Here is a 23,155-nt window from a genome sequence, read left to right as displayed (position 1 = left end):
GAAGTCCCAGCTGATGTAGTTGGCTTCATTTTTAGCCTTTTTAGGAGTAGGAGATCTGCCAAAACCGTATCTAGAACAGAAGACAGCTACAAAGGTTCTTATCACCCATATAAGTTAGAGAAATCCTAAGGCTGCTCTAAATTTGACTGCAGATCCCTTAGATTCTGGCACCTGGGGGCTGAGGGATCACAAAGGCACCAACAGCTGGTTTGCCTCTAATCCTCAGGTTTTCCATTCCAGCTGGAAATCAAACTGGAACCTGGTATCAAAGCTTCAATATGCTTTAATTTATCAAATACAATACCCATTGATTCCAGAAAAGAACATTTCAAGTGGGGGGGGGGGAAGAGAGGGGGGAGTGAGGGTTATACATTTGTACTAGCCTTTTCTAGGTTACAGCCTGTAATATGTAACAAATACAGCAATATGTAAACTGTGACAGTACTCATCTAACAATAAATATATATATATTATGAAGGAAAATACATAGATAAGTTTCTTATTCAGATTTTTCTATTCATAATGCAGTTGGTACTTTCGGTTAACCACAGTATTACTATATATTAATCTTAACTACTGCAGGCGCTTTGGTTTGGCATTCCAGACGAGAAGTGCACCAATGGCAGAGGAAATAAGCAGTTTTAAAAAAAGCAGGAACAAAAAAAATGCAACAGACACCAGTATTTCAATATTCTTTGCCACTCTCATGTAAGTGTGCAAAAATGTATTCCTTGATGTTATGTCTATAAAAGGTAGAAATCAAAGTTAATAAAGACAGAGAGTAATGATAGACTATCTTTTCGTGTCCCCTTTGGATCTTAGAAAAATAAAGAAAACATATGTGGAAACTTGGTTATGACAGCTACTGTGTCAACAGCTCTGACCTGAAATTGTACCCCAGAAGAGTATCCTCAGGACAGAGGGGCAGGCAAAATCATTAAAACTTAATAAGTAAATGTGCAAAAACAGAAAAAAAATGCCTTTACAAAATTACATCCAGCACATACACTACAATCAAAATGCAGTCAAAAGCTCAGTCTTTACTGAAAGGACCATCTTAACAGAAACAGCCTAATTAACATTGATGTCACACTCCTGTAAGTCATCAGTTACTATATAAATACCTTCGTGTAAAATATTGTTGATATTCCTAGACAAATGCACAATCCTCTCTAGCAGACACTACGTTAATGTATCTCTTTATCTTGCCTGCCTAATTCTTTCTCCCAAATTTAAACAAGSCAAAAACTCACCTTATGCTACTGCAGAAGCAATTTTTATTTTTGAAGGTTAATCCAACTCAGCAGGATTTAGGGATGGCACTTTTGCTTGGTCGTAGGCACGCTGGCTCAGGCCAGACAGCTGTTTGGACATTCTCCACTGGGAATCTTGCCCTCAACACCCACAGTTGATGCACATACATGGTCTGCTGGCTGCCTACTTCCATGCCCATCTGTTCAGATGGCATGGTGCCCACTCACAAGTTCGCTGGATCCTTGCCCTTAGTGTGTAGATGCCAGGCAATGATGGGCTTAGATGGGCAGCCTGCAAAATACTGAAAGTGATCATTTTTTTCCTGTAGGAAGTCCTTCCTCTGTGATAGCACTGAAGCATGGACACCACATGCTACCCTACACTTAATAACACCTGTGGACGTATGTGTGCCAGAAATACAAAGGGGGAAAAAATACTGAAAAAAAAAGGGGGGGGGGAGGGAACGATACAAAGAAATTGCAGAGGTTCCCATGTAAGAAAATGTTCTACACTGTAAACTGCAGTAGAAGGCTACCCGAGCTAACTTCAATCAAATTGGCTCAATCATCAGAGCAGCGTAGCTGCAGCTACGTGAATCAGAGCACAGACTAGCTTACGCTGCTTCCCAGGACCAGAGAGCTTCTGAAACCCAACTTAGCTTCTTTAAATCTAGCTTGGGTACATCACTCAGTGGCTGTAGTGTATAAAAATACTAAGGAAGGTCACACTGAAAGCAGTGTGAATCAATCCAAACCTATCTAAAGTTTTACACCATCAGTGCACATTCCATACCTAACACACTGCATAAAAAATTCCATGGAAAACAATGGCACCAATAAAGGTGGATAGTAAAAAGTCATTTAAACAAAGAACAACCTTAAGTTGTGCTATTGCCCTGACAAATAATAACTCGGCAAAACCTACTTAGTAACAAGCTATATGTCCTGTTTTATAAAAATTAGCAGAGAAGAACAGTTTCTGTCTCTGTTTTTTAAGTCAAAAAGCCAACCATGCTGCAGATATCCTAGGAAACAGTAGCAATACTAAAATTAAAATATCGTTTTCTTCCCAAAGAAAGTTTGATTAACAGTAAATCTACATATAATAATAATTTTATGACTTTAAAGTGAGCTACTTGTCAATTTAATATCTTCTATTTGTTAATTATCCACAAAGAGACTATATTTTATTAAAATTTTAATTGAAATTATTTGAACATTTTATGTGCTTATAAATGCCATAGTATTTTTTACAGACTGTTCATAGTTCTTTAGCTATCCATCATACARTATATGAGATTCACCAGAAAAGTTATATACTATAGTTTCTTGTCTTTGACCAGGTGCCCAAAACTTTTAARAGGAGGAAGGGAAAGAAAAATCAAAGAGATATCAATAGAGAATACTTCCAAGGGAGTAGTCCAGGACTCCTAGTTTCTGCCAGCTTTCTGGCGAACAAACTAGCACACTTAGAAACTCTCATAGAAAATTAATAAAATGAGTTGCAAATACCAACAGAACATATTCACAGAATTATTACAGCAAGTGTTGTTGTTTTTTTCCCTCCCCTCCCTTGCAGGGGGCATCCAAATACAGTTCTGATGGTTAAAAATGCTTGTTAGCAGGCTGGAAAGAGATATAAAAGCTATAGTATGGCTGGATGTGCAGCCTGGCTTGGGGCTCTGATCTAGTCAGCAGTGGACACGTGTGCTTGAAGGCACATTTACGCTGTGTCTAACTTAGTGTTTACTCTGGGGTGACTGGATTTGAGAGCACTGTCCCTACCCTAGAGAACTGTTATCTGTGCCTAGACATCAGTCTTGTCTTTGAGCATGCTCAGCTGAATCAGTCATGTGTGACTACTTGATCTGTTTTGGCCTGGACATACTGTCAAAGCGTTGTGTCCAAGTTTCACAGGAGAAATGCCGAAAAAGTACTGGCTCCATAATGAAATTAGATTCATCTGGAACATCAGCCAAAAATGTCTCTATGAACGTCCAGCATCAAAAAAACAAAGAAACTGAATAAAACTGTTTTGCTCTGAATTCCAAGATTAGTTCAGCTTCTTTAATCTGAAGGAAAAAGAAAAAAAAGAGAAAAAAAAAAGAGAATACCTTTGCAGGTCTTTCCATTTCTAACCATTAGGTTGCTGACTCCGTGTAACATGGACATAAAACAATGGGCTTACAATGGAAATCCCCTTGTTTTTGTTAGTATAGATCGTTTCACTGACAAAATATGTTCTTAATGCGATTGAAAAGAACATCTTCTAACACAGGTCACAACTGAAAACCCCATAGCTAAATACAGATCTTATTAAAAACTACTTAGAGATGATAATTAGAGACTGTATAATATAATACAGAATCACTTGGATACCTGTCAACTTGATAATATCTAGACGGCCATCTAGCTTGCCACCTGCTCCCCCTTCCCCTTGCACTAATAACCTGAGGAAGCTTATGTATTGGTGATTTTTTTGTTGTTTTTCCAGTCACCTCATCTTAGTCTTTCATACCATCACATCATGTAATCTCTCAAAAGTCAGTATCACTGATTAGCGTTGTCCAGAGGTTCAGAGAACATACACAGGAGAAGAAAGAAGGAAGCAAAAACTTTCAAACAGATTTTCCCAGGTGCCATTGTAATCACTAATATGAAAGAAAAATGGCAGTCAAAGTAATAACTGATCTATTTAAAATAGCTTTTTGAGCAAAAGGAGGGTTTTACAAAGGTCAGTTAGCAGGAAGACTATTTGGCATCATGGTATTCTGCTAGAAAAAGAAAAGTGAAAATATTTAAAAGCTTAAGTTTCCTTTACTATTCCTTTGAGATTTCTCAGTTTTATATCTAATCATAACATTGTAGCAAACCAGACAGAACAGCAGTGATTGCTAATACTGTTATCCAGCTCTGAGATTCTCTACATGCAATTTACCTTCATCTCACACAAAAAAATTGATATTCTGGCATGCTTACTGAAATCTACTGACAGATTAAAGGTGCCATAATACAAAGATTAGATTTTTTTTTTTTTTTTTAATACCAAACTTCCTCAAACTTGATTGGTCTTCAGGGCTCTTGATTTGGTTCTTTGTTGCACAGACTGAACAAAAAAAAGAGTGTCACCCACTTGTGTTTTGGCAAACTGAGAACTCCAGTTGCAAAACATTACTATTGTTCATATCGTCTAAGCACTATTTTATTATTTCCCCAGTCGCAGACAAAGAAACATTTCGAAGGATACACTTTTCTTCTGCTTGTTGTACTCATCCAGAAATTAGTTCATATACTTAAGACAGCATATAAGACAGGGAAGTGTATATTTCTGATCTAAGCACACTGAATGTCCTGGTTTTACTCTTGTGTCATTACACTGACAGCAAATCACATAACATTAATATAGTAGATRAAGAAAAGAAGAAATGGAATTATGCTGTTTGAAACTTCTGAAGCGTCTAGACAGACTGGAAATTGCCCCGATTTGATTTTCCTTATTTTGTTCTGATAGAGAAGTCACCTACCTTACATATAATAGAAAACCCTCAACAAAACAAGAATCATCCACTGCCATTGGAAATGCTCGCAGTGTATAAATGCGGTATGCTGAATGTTCTGCTAGAGAAGTCACCTACCTTACCTTAAAAGGAAAAAACTAAAACCCTCAAGAAAATAAATGTTTGGTGATGCATGAATACATTACTTTGAATACGCATTTCAGTGCTCATATACCACACAAACAGCAAGGACATAAGTAGATATTTCTACAGTGAAAGAAAAAAGACCTTTTACTTGAGACCTTATTTATACTTAGTGTGTGCTGAGTTTCTTCCTCTTTTGTCTACCACCCAACAAAGGCTTCCAAACAGTACCTGTGACTGCTTCTCCTTGCCTCTCCGTTCCTTGACCCACATGAGCAATCCCTGCTTATATAAATATTACTGGGAAGGTAGCTCATCTGGAGAGACCTAACAGATTCTGTTCAACCTGCTAGTAGCACGGCTGGCAGAGGTTTCTGCCCGGCCTTCGCTAGGCATTACAGCACTGCACCAGGCTGAGCATCCCATAACCCAGAAATGGCAAGCAAGCCTGAGAAAGATTCTTCTTAACAAAGATTTCATAACTTTACTCATTGTTTCATCTTCTTTAATCTTTGCAAACTCACTGAACTTCACTTGTGGCAATTTTTGAAAAGCAGAAAGACATTTAGCTGGTTACTGATTATGGGAGCTGGGTAAACCATGGTGAGGTTACATCACCAAAAAGTCCTGTTCTGTACTAATGTCTTAGATGTGTCTGGCTGCACCTCACTACACCTGCTCAACACTGTGGCCTGGATCCCAATTATCCTTGAAATCACGCCTTTTCCAATCCATCAGGAAAATTATGAGTGCTGGCCAAACCTTCTCCTCAATAGTTCAGAGGGTTAAAGAGTTTAAAGCCAGAAGTATTTAACCACTCTGTCCTCCAGTTGATCACAGGCCTTAAAATTTCATCGAAGCTACCCTGGACTTAGGAAATTTGTTTGTTATTTTTCTGAAAGAGATTCATTCTTTTATTTGAGGGCACAGAGAAATGGTGAATTTACTAATTCTCTTGATAGTTTCCCTCTAGTCTTTATAAAATGTACTTTAATTCTCATTTTAATTTTTCAGTTCCAACTTTTAGAGACTTCATCTTCTATAGCCTTTTTCTGCTATATTAAAAAAAACCCTTTGATGCCCAATATTGTCCCTGTAGGTAGGTAAGTATGCAGTCAAATTTCCTTTCAATTTCTTTCAGAAATTTCATTTCTTAAACACAGTGAAGTCTGTAGGACCTACACTGGTAAGATATTTTTCCCAACCTTCAACAATTTTTATGCCTCTTGCTTTCATAATCTCCATTATTTTAGTAACTTTATAAAAAGGTAGAGACCACAAATGTGCCCATTATTCTTGTTTTCTTTTCATCAGTGCCACTGACAGAAATCAACGTCTGATGCCTCCTCTCTTTTTTAGTACACGCAAGGGTCAGCTCAATGTTTTTGACATGGAAACAGCATGGGAGCTTCATTTTGCAGTCAAAACTTCTCAGAAAACAGTTCCCAGTTCTGGGAACAACACGGCATGTTTCCTATATATACATATATTTGGATAAAATAAAATGCACTTTCAACCTTTAAGCAATCCAGATCACTCTCCACAACTGCCTTTACCCAGAATATTTGCCAGTCCATCAATCTTTGATTTATTTTAAAATTTTATTAGAACTGTTCTATTTACTTCTATGTCATCAGTAAAAAGAGTGATTAGTGTCAAGCTTACTACTAGTTTCTGGAGAATAGCTCTAAAAATTCACCCATTTGATGATGATTCTCCAGAGACTACTCTCTGAAATGCGTAAATTAATCAGTTCTTAATCCATTTAACGTATGCTTTACTGATACAGCATATACCTAATATTTAAATCAGAATGTCACGTATTATTCAGTCAAGTGACTTACAAAGTTTGGGTATACTTCATGAAAATGGTTGCCTTTTACAATGAAACTTGTATCAAAAAATAATGTTGTTTTTTTTTTAATTTTCTTCTTCATTAAATCATGGTGAATGACATTAATTACATACCTAACTTTATTTCTTTTTAATTAAAACCTGTAACAACTTTTCCATTAGTTGACCCAGTACTTTCTTAGGCTAAGCTGCCTATATAATCACCTGAGTCATTCCATTTTCCCTTTTTAAATATGGGCACAAAGATCCCTTTCTAAGCCTTTTATAATTTCCATGGCAATCCAAGATTTATTTAAAATTGAAATCAAGCGGTAAGGATCACCTCAGAGAACTCTAAGGCTATAGCATGACAGTTATCTAATTTTGCTTAAATTTTGCTGAATTTTTCTAAGGTATTCATCACTGGTAGGCACCATTCAAATGCTTTTTTCAATCTCTTTCTACAATAGGTGCCATTACAAAAAACAATGAATTGATCAATGTATCTCAGTTTGTCATTACCTAGTTTGAGTAATTATAGATTTAGAAAATGATGAATGCATTCCTACAGTGTTTTATAGAACAGAACTAACTAGAATCTACAGTTTCCACATGCTAAAATGATAAAATGGATTTTGCAGGGCACTGGATTTTGTACAATCGTTTCTTTATCTACAAGGAAAGTTGCCAAATCAAAAATGGAGTAATTTGCATCCCATTTATACAGGTGTATATAACTTCAGAAAGACAGAGGCAATTTGGCATACCATCATGCCTATTTTTAAAATATCTACTTATATCTTATCTAGCCTTAAGTACATGCACGTTAATATGGAACACAGTGGAAGATAAATCTCCCTAAATTATAATTCCTTCAGTAATTTATTACACATTGCCATAGAAACTAATTTGCAAACTATTTTCTATGTGGATCTAGAGGTATAAAATTAAAACATTTTAGGATGTTTATTCAGAGCACTGTTTAAATAGCAGTATACAAAGGACCATTCCCATTACAGATGAAATATCCAAAATACTGTAAAAGGAGCCTGACCTAAAAATTCTAGTCCAAATATGTAGATTATCAGACTTACTACACAAACATGGTCATATACACACATATAGAGAATGATGTAAATTTTCAGAAAAAATAGCATAAAGGTACATGTAATTCTAATAGGTGTATTATGACTAGTGGGGAGCGTAAATGGTTGTTTGTATATGTACTACTGTGAGAATTCATGCATTTATCGTAGAAATGCAGACAGAAGTGCATGATATTATGTGGGGGTGTTTTCGGGGGGGGGCTTAATTTTTTTAATAACTACTAAAAGATTAATAGGTTGTCAAAGATATCGCTTATTTATGGACTTTTCTAGTCTTAAAATTGCTTACAAATGCTTTGYAAGCAATATTTTTCTGAGCCTAACACCCTCTGTTTTGTAGGTCATACAGATATCTACAGACTGTGAGGACACTGAAGGCGCTTGTCCTTTAGCCTTCTGCCTCACAACATGATTGAACATCCATATACCTTACAACCATACACCCTGTCGAGTGTTATTCTCTTACATATCACAATTTACCTCGCTTTCTCCACTCAAACATGCAACCAAGCTGAGCAACAAGCTGCTTCAGCTGCCATGTCATTTCAGTTTTTATACATCTTCTCTTTTTATGTGTGCTCTACATCTCAGTGATGTCTCATCTCCCCATTCCACTGCCATAGGCTATGAGTCAGGAACAAAGCTAAGACTCAATGTCAAACAGAGTGAAAATGGGAAAATATCATACAAGAGAAAATTAATGGGCACAAACACAACTCTAAAACTTCCATCCTTATGGGCTTTGCAACCTTCCATTCTTCCTTAGTAAAACCTGAAGTGGAACAAAGTAATAGTCTCTGTGTAGAAAACACCTTAAAAAGTATTCAACTAAGGAAAATAAAAGTCAAAAAAATGGAAAGTTGTAGAGTTAAGCTTGCATATTAAGGAATAAATAACCCTGAGAAGTGTGCAAACAGTCCTGTTTTTTCTGCAGCATTTTTTCTTCTGCTCCACAACCGATTTCCTGCCTCCCCTCTTTACAACCTACCAAGTACAGCAACAAAAGTGGAGGCTTACATATTCAAAATGCCTCAGCCATTTATAGTCCCAGATCTAGGTCTAGGAAGTGATGAAGTCCAAGGCTAGAATCATGCCTTTCTGGTCAAATTGAGGCCTTCCTTTTATTTCAGTGGGGAAACAACTTCAGAGTTAAATGCATATGAAATAGCTCTCTTCACAAGGGGTTTCTTAGCCACCTGGTTAGTTCAAAATGTTACCTTTAATCTTTTTCTATTGTTTTTTAAAGGTTTTCTGTTAAAAACTTTTTTTTTTTTGTAAGAAACTTACAATGATTGCAACSTATATTTGGAACAAAACACTTTTCTAAGGGGTGTTACTACATTCATTGATCATATGGAATCATGGCCCTAGATTTCATATTAACTGAATGGCTAACGACATCTAATTCATGACATCAGACTTTTAAAAAATGAGGAAKGTATGTATGTGTAAAGAAAGTAGATGCCCCAGAGCATACTAATGCATAGGAAAAAGTGGATATTTCTTGTTTTCACTCTCACACTATAAAGGTACTTCACTCTAGAAAAAAATGGTTTTATTCAGAACTCTTTTTCTTCCCCAAATGAATCCATTCTTCAAAGAGTAGTAATCCTCCTCTTTCTGTAGCTCTCAAAAATCAGATTCTGACTAAGCAAAAGACAAGAGTAAAAACTAATATGACAATTATTAACGTATTAGTTTATTTGGATCCAGATGTTTGATTAGTTAATGAGTTAGTTAGGTCAGCTAAATTATCTTCCATTCATTCAGGAGGTAACACCATACGGCTTCATCTTCCCCTGTAGACATTACCTGAATACAGTTAATATAAGCTTAATAAACCTTTAAACTTTTAAATTTCATTGATTGATTTTCTTATCTTTTCACTGATTGAAATGTAGTATTCATATTTGGGAACTAGCACATTTTAACCACAAGCTTAACACAGATAAAGCTTTTTACGTCTTTTAGATGACCAAACCATAGTGAATAAATAAAATGCTGCTTTTTGGGGGTGGTTGCATTCATGCTGCATCATCACTCTGTTTATTAAGTAATCATTTCTGGGTACAAGTGTCAACACAAATTACACTTTGAATAATGTGGAGCAGATAACCTCAATTAACAAGTAATTAGAGTCATTTTCCTATTAAGCAGTTTCCCTAATTATTTTTGAAACCTGGAACTAAAATTGTAATAAATAATAAGCGGCCAAAACATGTCCCTGCATCAGCTTCATCCAGGCTCTTCGATTGGAGCCTGTGAAAAATACAGCGGAAATAAGGGCTAAATATCCAGTGTGCGCATGAGGGAAAAGGATGTTTCGTGGCTAGAGACCTCAGCATAGCCCAGTGCTTTCCTGTGTTTCTTCATGTCTTTTTCCCTTCAACATGATTCTCTTTCCTTCCTTTTTCTTCTCTCTTTTCACCTCCATGATCTCTTACAGGAACACCTAACGCACGAAGCATTGTTCTTAATCATCACTGCAGATTGACTAGAGTTTATCAGGGAAAAGCCACTGCACAGTGAATACATAGGGTATCTTCTCTGCCTAACTATAGTTTCTAGCACAAATTAATTTGATATCTCATATTCTAACTTACCAGCATACTATACATCTGTTTATGTAAAAGAATAAATGTATTGTGTTCTCTGTTCTATTGTATAGAACAATTTGTTGTTTTGCCACTGGTCATCGGAAAAATCCCCTTCCCTTTGATATCCGTCTTTAAATAGATGTCACATATCAATTACAGTAGATGAGCTCAGAGAACATAAAAATTTCAGATATGTTTCTCTACTTGTACTACATGAACTCATGAAAAACACCTATCTGGCATTCTAGCTGCTGTTGCCAAAAAAGAAAAAAAAAGAAAAATCTAGTTAAATCCTAAAAGAAATCCAGCAGCTGCTCTTCACCCTAAGCCAAAACAAACAAACTAACTAAAAACCAACAGAAAACCTACCCAGACACCCCAGCACTACAGAAAAAAAGCAAGTGCAATAATATTCTCTTCTCCTACAGACCTCAACCTTTGTCAAAGCCTCAGGTCTTGCAGATATATTTATCACAATTGCAGCTGGAGAGCTGTACTGATAGGATATATCATTTTCCCCTGACAACAGTCAAAGAGAATAATTTCTTACAGTCCATGAAGAAAAAACAGTGCCTGTGACGGCCCTAAAAAGGCACTCAATTAGTATAATTTTAACTAGACCTCCCCAATAGATACTTTGTTGTTGTCTCCAAGACTACAGGAAATTATGTCAGCCATGGAAGAGTAAAGGAGCATTTTCTTCTTCTTCTTTTTTTTCTTTTTTTAATTCTCAATATGGTAATAAATCAAAAATAGGCCCTAAAAATAAAAAGTGAAAGTCATGAGAAGATACCCCAAGAAATTCCAGGAAAAAATCTGGCAGCTACAGGAGGACATGAGCTGTTCAAAAGCAATACAAACATTTAAATAATATATCTTGCTGGAAATTAGGCTTTGTAAGAAATCCCATTGATTTCTTTTAAGTCGTTTTATTAAAAGGTCTATTAATGCTTGGCTTGCACTTTGTGGCTATGAGAGATGGTGGAATGAAGAGCTATCAAAGGTGGCTATCAAAGTTTTTTTTCTTTTTTCCATTTAACTTTTTCTAACTATTAAGCCACTCATTTCGTGGAGACAATCATTAGTGTCTTTAATGTGAAACAAAGCTTCTGGATAAGAGCTGCTAGCTGAAGATCAATATGAAAGATATCATTTCAGTTACAGCTTTAATAACTGTAACAATAGGGAGCCTGGCATTGCTGGCTTTATGCATTAATGTAATTTAGAATCTACCAGGTACAAATCTTATCAAACATTAGCAGTGACTGCACTGGGATTTTCTAGGTAAGGAAACTGTGTGATAAATGGGAAATATTTTAAAGGTGAATTTTCACGTAATCAGGCTCATCCACCATCAAATCATGAAAGAATTTACACGAAGAAAAATAAAAACAAAAAAGATCCTTGGGAAATGATGACAGGTTTTAATGAACTGGTGTGCATGCATGTAATATGTTCCCAGTATACTAGTATGCCTCTCTCATTTAGATCATCATAAGACTCATATGACCCACAAGACCAGAGGATTAGGAGTCTGAGCCAAATTCAGTACAATTACAGATATTGTACTAATGATATATGTACAAGCCTGCCCCCTCTTTCTGCATCCATGCTTTGCTTGGCGCACAAGAGAAAGGATATGGCTAGAAAACCAGTAACACCTACCTGAACATTTCGGCTAAGCCGCAGAATAAATGAGGAGCTTTCTCCTGATTTGCCCCATAGGCATGAGGAGGACACAAAAAGAGCACCAGAAAAGCAGCCCTTCCTCAAGCCCCTGTTCTGCTGCTTCAGCCTCTCCACCCAGGTGCAGCCCACCAGGGCCCTGGGCCCCCACAGCTGCAGCAAATTCACCTTTCCCACCCTGCACCTTCTGGGCCCTCCTGCCCTCAATTCCCTCCCTTTCGCAACCGTTGCCCAACATCCCCTCACCTCCCAGGTTTTCATGGTGGTGCCATCCTTACTTTCCTTCAACAGCTTATCTACAGCCATATTGCTGCTTTTCCCAGCTCTAATTTCTTGGTCAAAAGAAAACAACCAAAAAAGAATATCTGCTCTGAAAAGGTTAAAAAAAAAAATTTGGCTCTTCACTACAAATGTATTCTTAAAAACTGATGCAACCAATTGGCAGTTTTTTAAACAATGCGTTTAACTTGTGTCCAAATGTCTTCAGGTTTTAGTGCTTACAGGTGGCCACTCTAGATTTATTTGTTAATTTTGAGAAAGATCTAAACTGGGAACACTGAATTTTCAGTTTATCATTCGCTGATAAAAAATGGAAAGCTCAAAGTTGAAGTAGCCAGCTACTGAAAAGAGTTGGCACCTGGCACTTTAATTTTTAAACATTGTTTTTTTTGTGTAATGAGGTTATAAAGTAAAAGTCTGACTTCAGAATCACAATCAAGAAGAATGAGCTCTTAAGAACTGCTCATCTGAAGCTCAGTTGGTCCAAAACTCAGGTTTGGTTCAAATAAACACAGAAAAGTTTGGATGCTTGTTTGGGCTTTCTACCTGCCTTGGGGCTAGAAACGTCATGAGAACAGATTCTCTCATCACAGCTGCAGTACTTTTGTTTCTGGCCGTGCATGAAATATCCAGGAAAACAATCTTTCTTGTGGTGTTCTGGGAGGGGAATGTGAGGGAAAATGGGATAGAATATTTCACGACCTTTCAAATTTGGTTCCAAAAGTGGAGGAAGATGCAGAGAATAGAAAGGATAGCATAATTTTGCTTTATTTGTGTTTCTGCAGTATTCCTAAATGCAACTTTTCATTGCAACTTTCAGAACCAGCTCARATAGACATTAAAAGCATCAAAAGAAAAGCCTAACTTTTTCAAAAGTTTGGCCTTATTCAGTACTGTCTTAAAGTAACAAATATAAATTTGTACTATTGGGCTCTGAACCAGAAAGAAAATAAGATAATTTGGGTGTTTTTCACAGACTGCAAAACAAAGTTCCTTCTTTAACTCAAGTCATAGGGCCTTGGGYGCTTTCAAGGGGAGGATTTGAATTCCATTCTCGCCATGGATGTGAAATCATAGCATGCACATCCATAAATACAAAATCACAGATGATCGAGGCTTACTTTCACTAAGGATATGAACCTTACTAAACAAGAAATCAAACAGAAAATAAAATATTAGCATGTTAACATTACTGGATCTGATCCTGCACTTACTGCTCCTGCAAAAGAACCCCTGATTTCAAAGGGAATTTCATCTGATTAAGGGTAGGAGAATGTTGCTGTCAACTATTTCTCTRAGAATAAGCAGACTGCCTGACAAGGACACTCTCATGTCTGTTTTAAAATCTCTTCTCAATATATTAAACAACATTTGGTAAGCATGTCTCTATATTGTGCATATATTTAGGGCATGCACAAAATAATCGGATCTCCATTTCCTTATATTAGTGGTGCAATTATTTCACTGCAGTAATAAAACAAAAAAGCCTGGTTCTTTACCTCTCCTGTCATGTTGTATTGGGTCATTTTGTGTCRCATGATGTGATATAATGTAACTCAATGCAAGGAGACACATGTCCCTTCTCATTGGAAATTTCAAGAAATGGAGCTTACTTTTCCCCTGTGGGAAACTATGCAGGTCAGGTGCCCAAGACTACCTACGGGAAGTTTGATATCATCTCATTTTCAGTACCTACATATTTCAAGTCTTAGGGCATTTTGAAAGGAAGTGTGTTAGATGCCACAATTTAGCTGTAATACATTATTTAATAAAGATAGTGTAAGAGGAATATAATTCCACAGCTTATGTTCCTTGTCACAGTGTCCACTGACACATATTGCCAAAGAGACTCTTTCAAGCAATACATTTAAGTACAGTTTTAAAAATATATGCTATAAAACATGAACACCCTTGAAGAAGCTTAATGGAGCTAAAAAGCACATGGCTGTAGAAGCACGGGAACAGAGGACTCATGAGAAAGCCAAAACAAGACTTTTTTTGATGAAAACCAGCAAAATAGTTAAGTACTGGGAATATAGATAAGGAAAACGTACAGGACCTGGGGCCAAGTTTCACTGTCACTTCCACCAGCATAATTGCAGAATAATTCCACTTCAATTAATGGTGTTAATGGAATCATCTACGTAACGAGCGTGATTGAAACACTGCGGTCGCCCCAGCGCCGGGGCAGAGTTTGCAGTGAGCGCAGGGGAAACGAGCATCTTCCTCGGCCTCCTTTCGCAGGTGGAGAAACGGGAGAAAACGGCATTTCGAAATTCCCTTGGCAGGCCGGTGCCTACGCCGGGACCGCAGAAAACGTGGCAAATTCCAGCCCAGCTCCTGCCCCGCGTGGATGCAATGAATTAACGCAACAGCAGGCTACCGTTGAACCCAAGCGAAGTATTAAGCATATACAGCATTAGCAACGTGCCGGGATGTTAGAGAGAGGTCTCACACCTGAAGCAAGGAGGTTCGTAAAACAGAGGTTCAAAATAGCTTCGCAAATCTTTGGCTGTCACCTACGGCGTCATTAATCTATCTCTTTATACGTTTGAGAGGCACTATTTACAGGGTGGCGCAGCAGAGAAATTAAAAACCTGAAAAACACGTTCAGAACAGATGCAGGAAACGTTTCCCCTCCTAGCAAAAAAGGGAGAGGAGGCGCTGAAGGCCCTGAGAAATAACGAAGACGCCACAACAGCACCGAGCGTTTCAATCAGGAAACAGCTGAGTTACTGAATACCAAATTACTGAATAGCAATTCAGTGTGCTCAGATCACTGGAAACCTCGCGTTTAGGTTTCCTCGGCCTGCTCAGCCCAGTTTGACACCTGCTCGGTCCCAATTTTGATGGAAAGATCAGAGGTTTGGGGTTTTTTCCCCCCCTTCCTAAGTGCAGGCTGGTCACRCAGCGGCAGCACCCGGGCGCCATGCAGAGATGGCGACCGCGGTCCCTCAGCCTACCTTCCTCCTCTGAAACCGGCCACACTCATCCAAGGTGGTCGAAAATTGATGTTGCGATGGGTTTCCATCAGCGGAGAGAAAACAATTTGGAAAGGAGGAGCAGCGAGGTGTAATATTTACCTCACGTCTTGCCCTGTGCTGTCTAAAGCCAGCACAGCTTTCCGAGAGGCGCTGCGCAGAGGTGCAGGCCTCTATCTGCTTTCACGTCAGTTCAGGGGAAAGCATGGTTTATTCACCTGCCTTTCTCGAAGACAAAAAAAAAAAAAAAGAGATTCAACACCCTATTTCCCTTCCCCAGCGAAACCCAGCCCGGGAGGAAGCGGGGGGCCGCGAGGGAGGCGACACCGTGCCTCAGGGCAGCGCTGCCCGCCGCAGCCCCGGCACCTGCAACCCCGCTCGGCAGCAGCCTCTGCCCTGTGAAAAGTCACGGTTTTAGGGTCCGTATTTTATCAGGGCGACGAGGGACAGGCGGCAGAGCAGCGCCAGGGCAGCCGAGAGGCGCCAGGGCCTGGCCGGCAGCGCCGCAGCTCAGGGCCTTCACAGCCTTGACGTCAGTATTTAATTTTTTTACGCCCTGTTCTCCATGCACCTCAGAGCGATTTATCCGTAGGTTTTCAAGGGATGTGCTGATCTTGGTAAACTTCCCCCCAAAACTGCAGGCAGCTCTATTAACGATGATACGAGTGTTTCATCCTTTCAGCGGGAGCACGGTGGGGAGATGGCCACTGAGAGGGAGCGGAAACTTCCTTGCGGGGCATTCGGCAAGGAAGATAGATAGCTCAAAAACATTCGTATTCCCAAGCGACAGGTCACGGGCACATCAAGATTTTGGAGTCAGCAGCTCTCCTTCTAGAGAGCCTCTTCCTAATTTAAAAACAAAAGAAAGAAAAAAAAAAGAAAAAAGGGGAAAAAGGGAAAAAAGGGGAGAAAAAAGGCAAAGGGAAGGTATTTGGCACGGACTTGCGCTTCTGCAGCATCAGCTGCGAGCGCCGGCGTCACCTGTAATCTCCAGTCCCGCTCTGCCCCCTTGTGCTGCTGCAGCCACAGAGCATTCGCCGCCTGCTTTGTGCAGGGACCACGCAGGAAAAATGGGGGAAAAAGACCCAAACCCCACTGTCGCTTCTCACTTTTCTGGCAAGTTCAAGGTCAGTGCCTAGCTATTTTCAGCTCATCTCTTCTTGATCCATGCAGAGAAATGACAAGGTAACGTGATTTGGGGTCAGCTGTGTTACAGGAGCCGTTACATAAACGGAGAAAGTGGAAATCAATCCTAGCTGACAGTGTCTTCGGGATAATCAGCGCTCACTCCATGCCGCTGTCAGCTCTCCCGCGTCAAACACCATGTTACTTCTGTCAGGTCTCCTTAACAAAACCGGATTCTCACTTTTGGCAAAGTAAACAAATATTTCGCTCGGGCTTGCGTTTAATTCATTGTTTACAGAACTTTAACATTCTGGACTTGCAAACCATCCCCGTTTATACTGGAAAGACATCTTAGCCTGTCACGTCTGTTACTGCCTACAAAGGGTTTTGGCAAAGACACGGTCTAGTCTTGTGAAATACCCCGTTCTTCACATTTTGTGCTTGATTTCTTCCTGCAGACGATTGTCCTCCAAGTCCCAGTTTTCTACCAGATCTCAGCTTCCCAAAGTGCTTACCTAACCGATCGCCGCCGCCTCCATCCAAACCCTATCAGGGTTTTTCCTCTAACATTTTAGGACACCTTACGCAATTTGTCTGATTATTATTACTTTATCTGAACCATTTCCTCCCGTAACTAGACATCTTCCCTAACGCAGAATTATGAACATATCATTTCACAAGATGTGCCGCGTTAGTCGCGTTTCGATGACAGCACATGGTATGTCAGTTTAGGGAAAGAAACAGCTATTCTATCCCACCCACCTTGTGCTCCCATGAAACTGCCAAGCCTGCAGTACTCCACTGAAGAACAATTTACCATAATATTAGTTGTCAGTAAATTCAAAGACGGAACTCCTAAAGCTATAAAATGGATTAGAAGCAATTTAAAAAAGAATTAACAAACTAGAGTAAGAGTATACTGTCAACAAACAAATGCTTCATCATAGCACTGTAATTTGGAATTTTAATTACCCCTCTGCTTCTGTAACAAAACAATGTCTGAACTGGCAGCCATTTGAATCTCTCACAGGTCATTGAGCATTCTAGTTAATTACTCTATGAATAGCCTGTTTTTCTCCCCTCTGGAAACACGTTTCTAATGGCAGTCAAGGTCTGACAAATGTGTCATCTACATAATTAGCTAGGAAGCAACACAAAACATTAAACATGCTTTGTGCCGACAACTATCAAAACATTTCATTTGTTGTCAATTATTCATTACTTTGTAGGTTCTGAAGGGGTTGTTATTATGGAAATAAGTCCAGATGCTAACAAGGTTAGGGTTTTTTATTCAAATTAGTAATCAGAGGACTAACTTTAAAAAATGTATCCCGTGCACATTTATGGTGGTGTTCAATCAGTACTAAATTATAAACGAATTTAGTTAAGTTCAAGTTAAAATAGCCATGGCAGAGCACATACACTAATTTGTAGAGTTGCATCTCTCTTTGAAGTTTTAGGATCTAAGCTGAAGTAGTAAACTTTCAGAACCTTTGGCAAGACTAATTTGTGCTTGGTAAATAGAGTAAAGATTTTCACAGCATGAGATAATGTAAGATTGCAAAAAAAAAAAAAAAAAAAGGAGGTTTTTGAACCTTTTTTCTACCCTTGTGTCACACTGAGTAAAAGTCAAAATCAGCAGTTCCAACTCATATAATATCTTGTCTGAACTTCAGTTTGGTTTAACAAGGAAGCCAAGCCAGTTACATTCACTGCTCCCTTAATATAGCTGAAATGAATTTAGCCGAGCTTTTAAGAAGAAATAGGTGCTGGTTATTTCTTTATTCTATGATCTCATTATGATGTTGCCTATCAAGCTATGCAGCTGAAATGTTACCATGAAAATGTTTTGAGTAGAAATAAAAGGGGAGTTTAACAATAAAATTAACTTCTTCCTTTTTAACCAAGATTATTTCAGTTGAAGTGCTATAGTACAGACATACATAAAGAATACTTCCTTGCAGGGTGTGTGTGTGTATATATATATATATACACACACATATATATATATGTTTGGAAAAACAAAAGGCTTCCTTCTGAGCCTTGTGACCAACAGAAACGCCTGGATTCGAAAAGCTGACCCTGGAAAGGGTAGGGAGGCAACTTGTATTGCTCAATTGAGCTAGATTGCTTACTGAAGGCAAATCAAACCCTAAAATATTCTAATGTATTAATAACCTACTTCTAGCCTCCAAGTCAAGGCAGTTTATGGTCTATGTGATGTATCCCCATGCAGTGGCCCACACCAGATGGTGAAAGTGCTTTTGGGAGGGCTCGGCCCGGGCCGGGCTGAGCACCCTGCAGCAGAGGCTGCCCAGCTTTGGGGGCTCCTCCGGTCTGGGTGAAATGCACCTAAATAAATGTACAGAGAACTGGCAGCGAGGGCTGCACGCGCCCCTCTGCAAACCTGATAGACACCACAGAGCAGATCTAGACTTCGAAAATACAAAATCAGTGAGAACAGATAAGACTCATTTCATTTTTCATTTTCCTGCACTAGAAAGGAGAATGGCTAATGTTACTCAACAGATTTTTTTTTTCCTATTTATGATTTCTGGCTTTTTGGACAATATTCACTTTCAAGAAATAAGACTAGACTTGTCTTTTAGACATACTGCTTTCCCTCAAACCTGTTCCTTTTATACTCTACCATGAAATACTTGGTGAAACACAGTGATCATCACCATAAGCTTGCATTTACTAATAACGACCACATTTCTCATATATTTTTCTGATTCTGTCCCAGTACTAATATATGATTTGTGCAACAACTTGAAGGGCTCACAGCTCTTCCCTTATAGAGATAAAAGTAGATACATATATAATGGACTGCTGTATGAGAATAATCTCATCTGTGGAGAATAAAGACTGGGTAGCCACTTTTAGAACACAATAAAGAAAATATTGCTCACTTTCCACCTCAAATGCACACAACCGTGAAAGGAGAATGTACTTCGCTTTTGGAGATACTTTGTCAAGATCTGTTTTGTTTTTTTTCTCCAGGAAAAATGTGAGAAAAATGAATCCTCAAAAACTTTTTCCAGATAAACTATTCTATAAAGAAAGCTCTGATGATCTCTCAGAGAATGAAATAATCCATTTTCAGCTAAAACTACCCATAGCAATGAAACTGAAAATATTCTAAAGGAGGGCTGTAGTCTGTCTTGTAATTAACATTAAACAGATAACATATTTATGAGGAAGTCAAAATATTTTGGAAGCCGATAATCCTGTAAGCCTTAACATGGTATAAAAACAACAAATAAATGCAAAGTGTTACTGTTACACATGCCTGCCTGATCAATGGTTTTCACATATTGATCTATAAATGGAGTTGACAGTCTGTGTTGGCTGCACATTTTCCAAGCAGCTCTATTTTTGTACAAAACCAATACGGGCAATTACCTTTGTTTGAGATGCCAAGTCTTATCAATTCAATGTGATTTAGTGTCATTTTAATTAAATATCAGGATCTACTTCAGGACAATCCATACAAACAAAGCCTCAAACTTGACTATAAGCTTGATTTGAAGTAAACATGTACAAGCCCTGCAATTTCAAAATATGGCTCAAAAACTCTGCTAAACAGAAGGTTTATATTTTTAGCAATTTTATTTCTATCTTTTTGGCTAGCCATAACTTTGGCAAGTGTTCTATAATCACAGGAGTAAGAAACAAAAGAAGATTGCTTCCCATTTCCCTGATAATATATCAGGGAGATAAATAAACCTAGCAGTCTGTTTAGCCTAATCAGAAGAAGCTCTAACACATTAACATTTTGGAATGTAAAAATAGGTTCTAATTTTTAATATAGACACCAATAAAAAAATACATTTCATTGTTTCAAGTTGTTCTGAATGAAGCAAAATGCACATCCCTGGGATTTAAGAGATGAAAACAGCAAATTGTTCATTTACATTGCTTGTTCAGACACTAACGTTAAGCAGAGGAAGAGCCCTTGCTTACCATAGTCTGTGTCCAGCTTCAGGATTTGTGCTCTTTAAACTCTACGTTAAAACCAGTTTCAACCTTTGCACTAGGCTCAAGCATTTCCGTCATAAATAAATAACTAAAAACCACAAGAATCTACATTTAGCTTTCTCATCAGTTAGTTTCTGTATTCCACATTTGCATCTTTACTACTATAAAATGCACAAGTGCATATGGCCCTACTGATGTCTGATGCATACCCCTCTTTGTCACACTATAGAAAATAATCTGTCCACCTTCAAAAGTATAGCCCCAGGTGTGCTTACAAGCATCACAGCAAATGCTTTAGAATACCACAAATCCCTTAGAGAAAATTACGCATTTTCTTCCCTATAAATCACTAACGATCTTTCTGGATTTCTGTCTGGTTTTTTCCCTTTGTATTCCAAGTGTTAATTTTTTTTCAGATATGTTTTAGAAATATATTTTTCTATTGATTGTTCAAAATGTGCCAAATGCTGATTACCTTAATCTACTGAAGTCAAGAGGTTTTGCATAAGTTGGGTAAAGGGGATTTGACCCATTTATTAGTCGAACATAAAGTATAGCAATCATACCTAATATGTGCAGCAAAAGAGTAATATGAATTCCCTTATTCAGCTATCTCTAGTGTTTGAAAGAAAAATCTCTCCAATGACAGGACAAAAAATATTCAGTCAAAGTGAAACAGAAAATAAGCACAATCAGTGGATACCTTATAGGCTATATCAAACATCTAAAGAGAGACAGACTGTTGAGTTAATAGAAAAGCAGGATAAATCCTTTTTTTTTTTTTTTCACCTTCTAGCACAAAATAATTAGCATTGCTTAGCATACCAGTGTACGTATCCTTTAGCAGGGGGCTGTGTGCCTTTAAATGCAAAAGTGAAGGCTGTGTATATAAGTGCGCTAAAAGAGAATTTCGTGAGTTACAGAACAAGACTGGTAAATGTATATATCAGCTGAACCCTGCTTTCTCCAGACCCTTCGACAAACAAAGGCCCCATCTCCTCTATTACTTTCCCCCAAATCCTTCACAAATCACATGTGGAGAATCAGATGTGTCAACAAGCAATTGATACAGATATTTTAGTGGTCTTTTACACTGGAATCACACTGCATTTTAAGCACATATTTGAAAACTCTTGGATCCTTAAGAATTTTGCTTTTAGTTTGGCTTTAGCAAACAACTTTAAGAGGCTTATTTAAGTAAATATGCCAAAATACTTTCAGTCTGTCAATAACTAGTCAGAAAATTCTGCATAGCAAAAAGAGATGAAAAGAATTGAAATAGAAAGGAAATTAGTAGCATGGCAAGCTTTCAATGTATTATATCGGAGCCAAGTTTGCTTGGTAAAATGACATATACTCAGTAAAATTCCACTTTTATATAATTAGCTACTAAACAAATGTAACACAAAGCAACTTTTCAGCTCTCAACCAGTGAATATATATTGTACCTGCTATGGTTATTGGAATGCAGCAGCGAATATTTATGTCTAATTTAACTTTTTAGAGCCCTTGCTCTGTAACAGTCCAGCATACTATCCCCAAAACTAAAGTTATGTAACAAGGTAATATCAACAATGAGAAACTGCATGATAAAATCCTGCCCAAAAGTGAAAAATGCTAATTTTGTCTCATTTAGCAGCTGGATACAGAAATGCTCATTAGTTTTAAGAGGGTTAATCCTTTTAACTTTTGCATATTGATATGCCAATTATGCCTAATTGTACAAGAGGCATCAGTCAAGGTAATAGTGCATAAACACATGAAAGTTATTAAGTACATCCCAACATGTAATAAAGTAGGTGTTAATTGGTAGCTGAGTTCTGCAGGCTATTGAGGTGGATAATTCATTGAGAGATGGATCACTTGTAATTTCTCTACATAATTCCTTTTGCAGTCTCATGCTGTGATGTTTTCATGCTTGTCAAAAACAACTGCAGCCTAGTGCCTTTTGTTAAACACAGCCAATAAAATATGTTAGGCATCATTAAATATACTTAACTTTTAAACTTTTTCAAAGGTACAGTTCTTCCTGATAATACATTATACTATTCCCAGTAAATTACTATAAGCATCGTTTCAGGTTTGTAATGGAGGAACATTTCACTTCAGATAAAAAGGAAGAAACACGTACAATGTGTTTCAGGCGCACAATATTTTTTAAATGGGAAGTAAATGAATATCTTATCAGCTACAAAGATCTAAAGAGATTTTTCTCTGCAGAAATATAATAAGGCGCATCCCTGAAATGAATTAAGCTATAGCAGAGAAATGAATGACTAAAATTATGTATTTCTGCATAAGTTTGAACTTAGAATATAAAAAGGAAGAAAATACAGCTGTTATAGTAGGCTTCCTCCATTTAATAACTTTGTTAGAAAGCTGAATATTTCATAGGAATACATTATATTAACAAAACAAAAATTAATAGCTCACATGGTTGTAGAAAGTGACTGAGACTTGGGGGTCTGTCCCCAGCTAACAGAGTTTTCTCCCTCATTTGCATTCTCTGAGAATAAAATGGATCTGGAGTCCAAAAAGTGGTTAACATTGCATAAATAATTTTGTAACATCATATGGCCTCAGCTGCAAGTTGCCACCATTACGGAAGAAAATTAACCAGGGGAGACTCATACCAATCAGTTTGTTTAGTAGCTCAGGAGGAGTACAGGGGCA

General features: G+C 37.9%; 1 protein-coding gene across 6 annotated transcripts in view; it reads right to left on the bottom strand.

Moving 5' to 3' along the window:
- ARHGAP15 (Rho GTPase activating protein 15) overlaps positions 1 to 23,155 on the bottom strand; it is a 339,806-nt gene that overhangs the window by 297,116 nt on the left and 19,535 nt on the right. The gene's annotated exons all lie outside the window — the stretch shown is intronic.

Source organism: Apteryx rowi, unplaced genomic scaffold, assembly GCF_003343035.1.
Source record: "Apteryx rowi isolate R43461 unplaced genomic scaffold, aptRow1 scaffold_8, whole genome shotgun sequence".
Classification (NCBI taxonomy): Eukaryota; Metazoa; Chordata; class Aves; order Apterygiformes; family Apterygidae; genus Apteryx; species Apteryx rowi.
The sequence above is the reverse complement of the archived record's forward strand: the minus strand, read 5'-3'. Positions and strand labels throughout refer to the sequence as shown.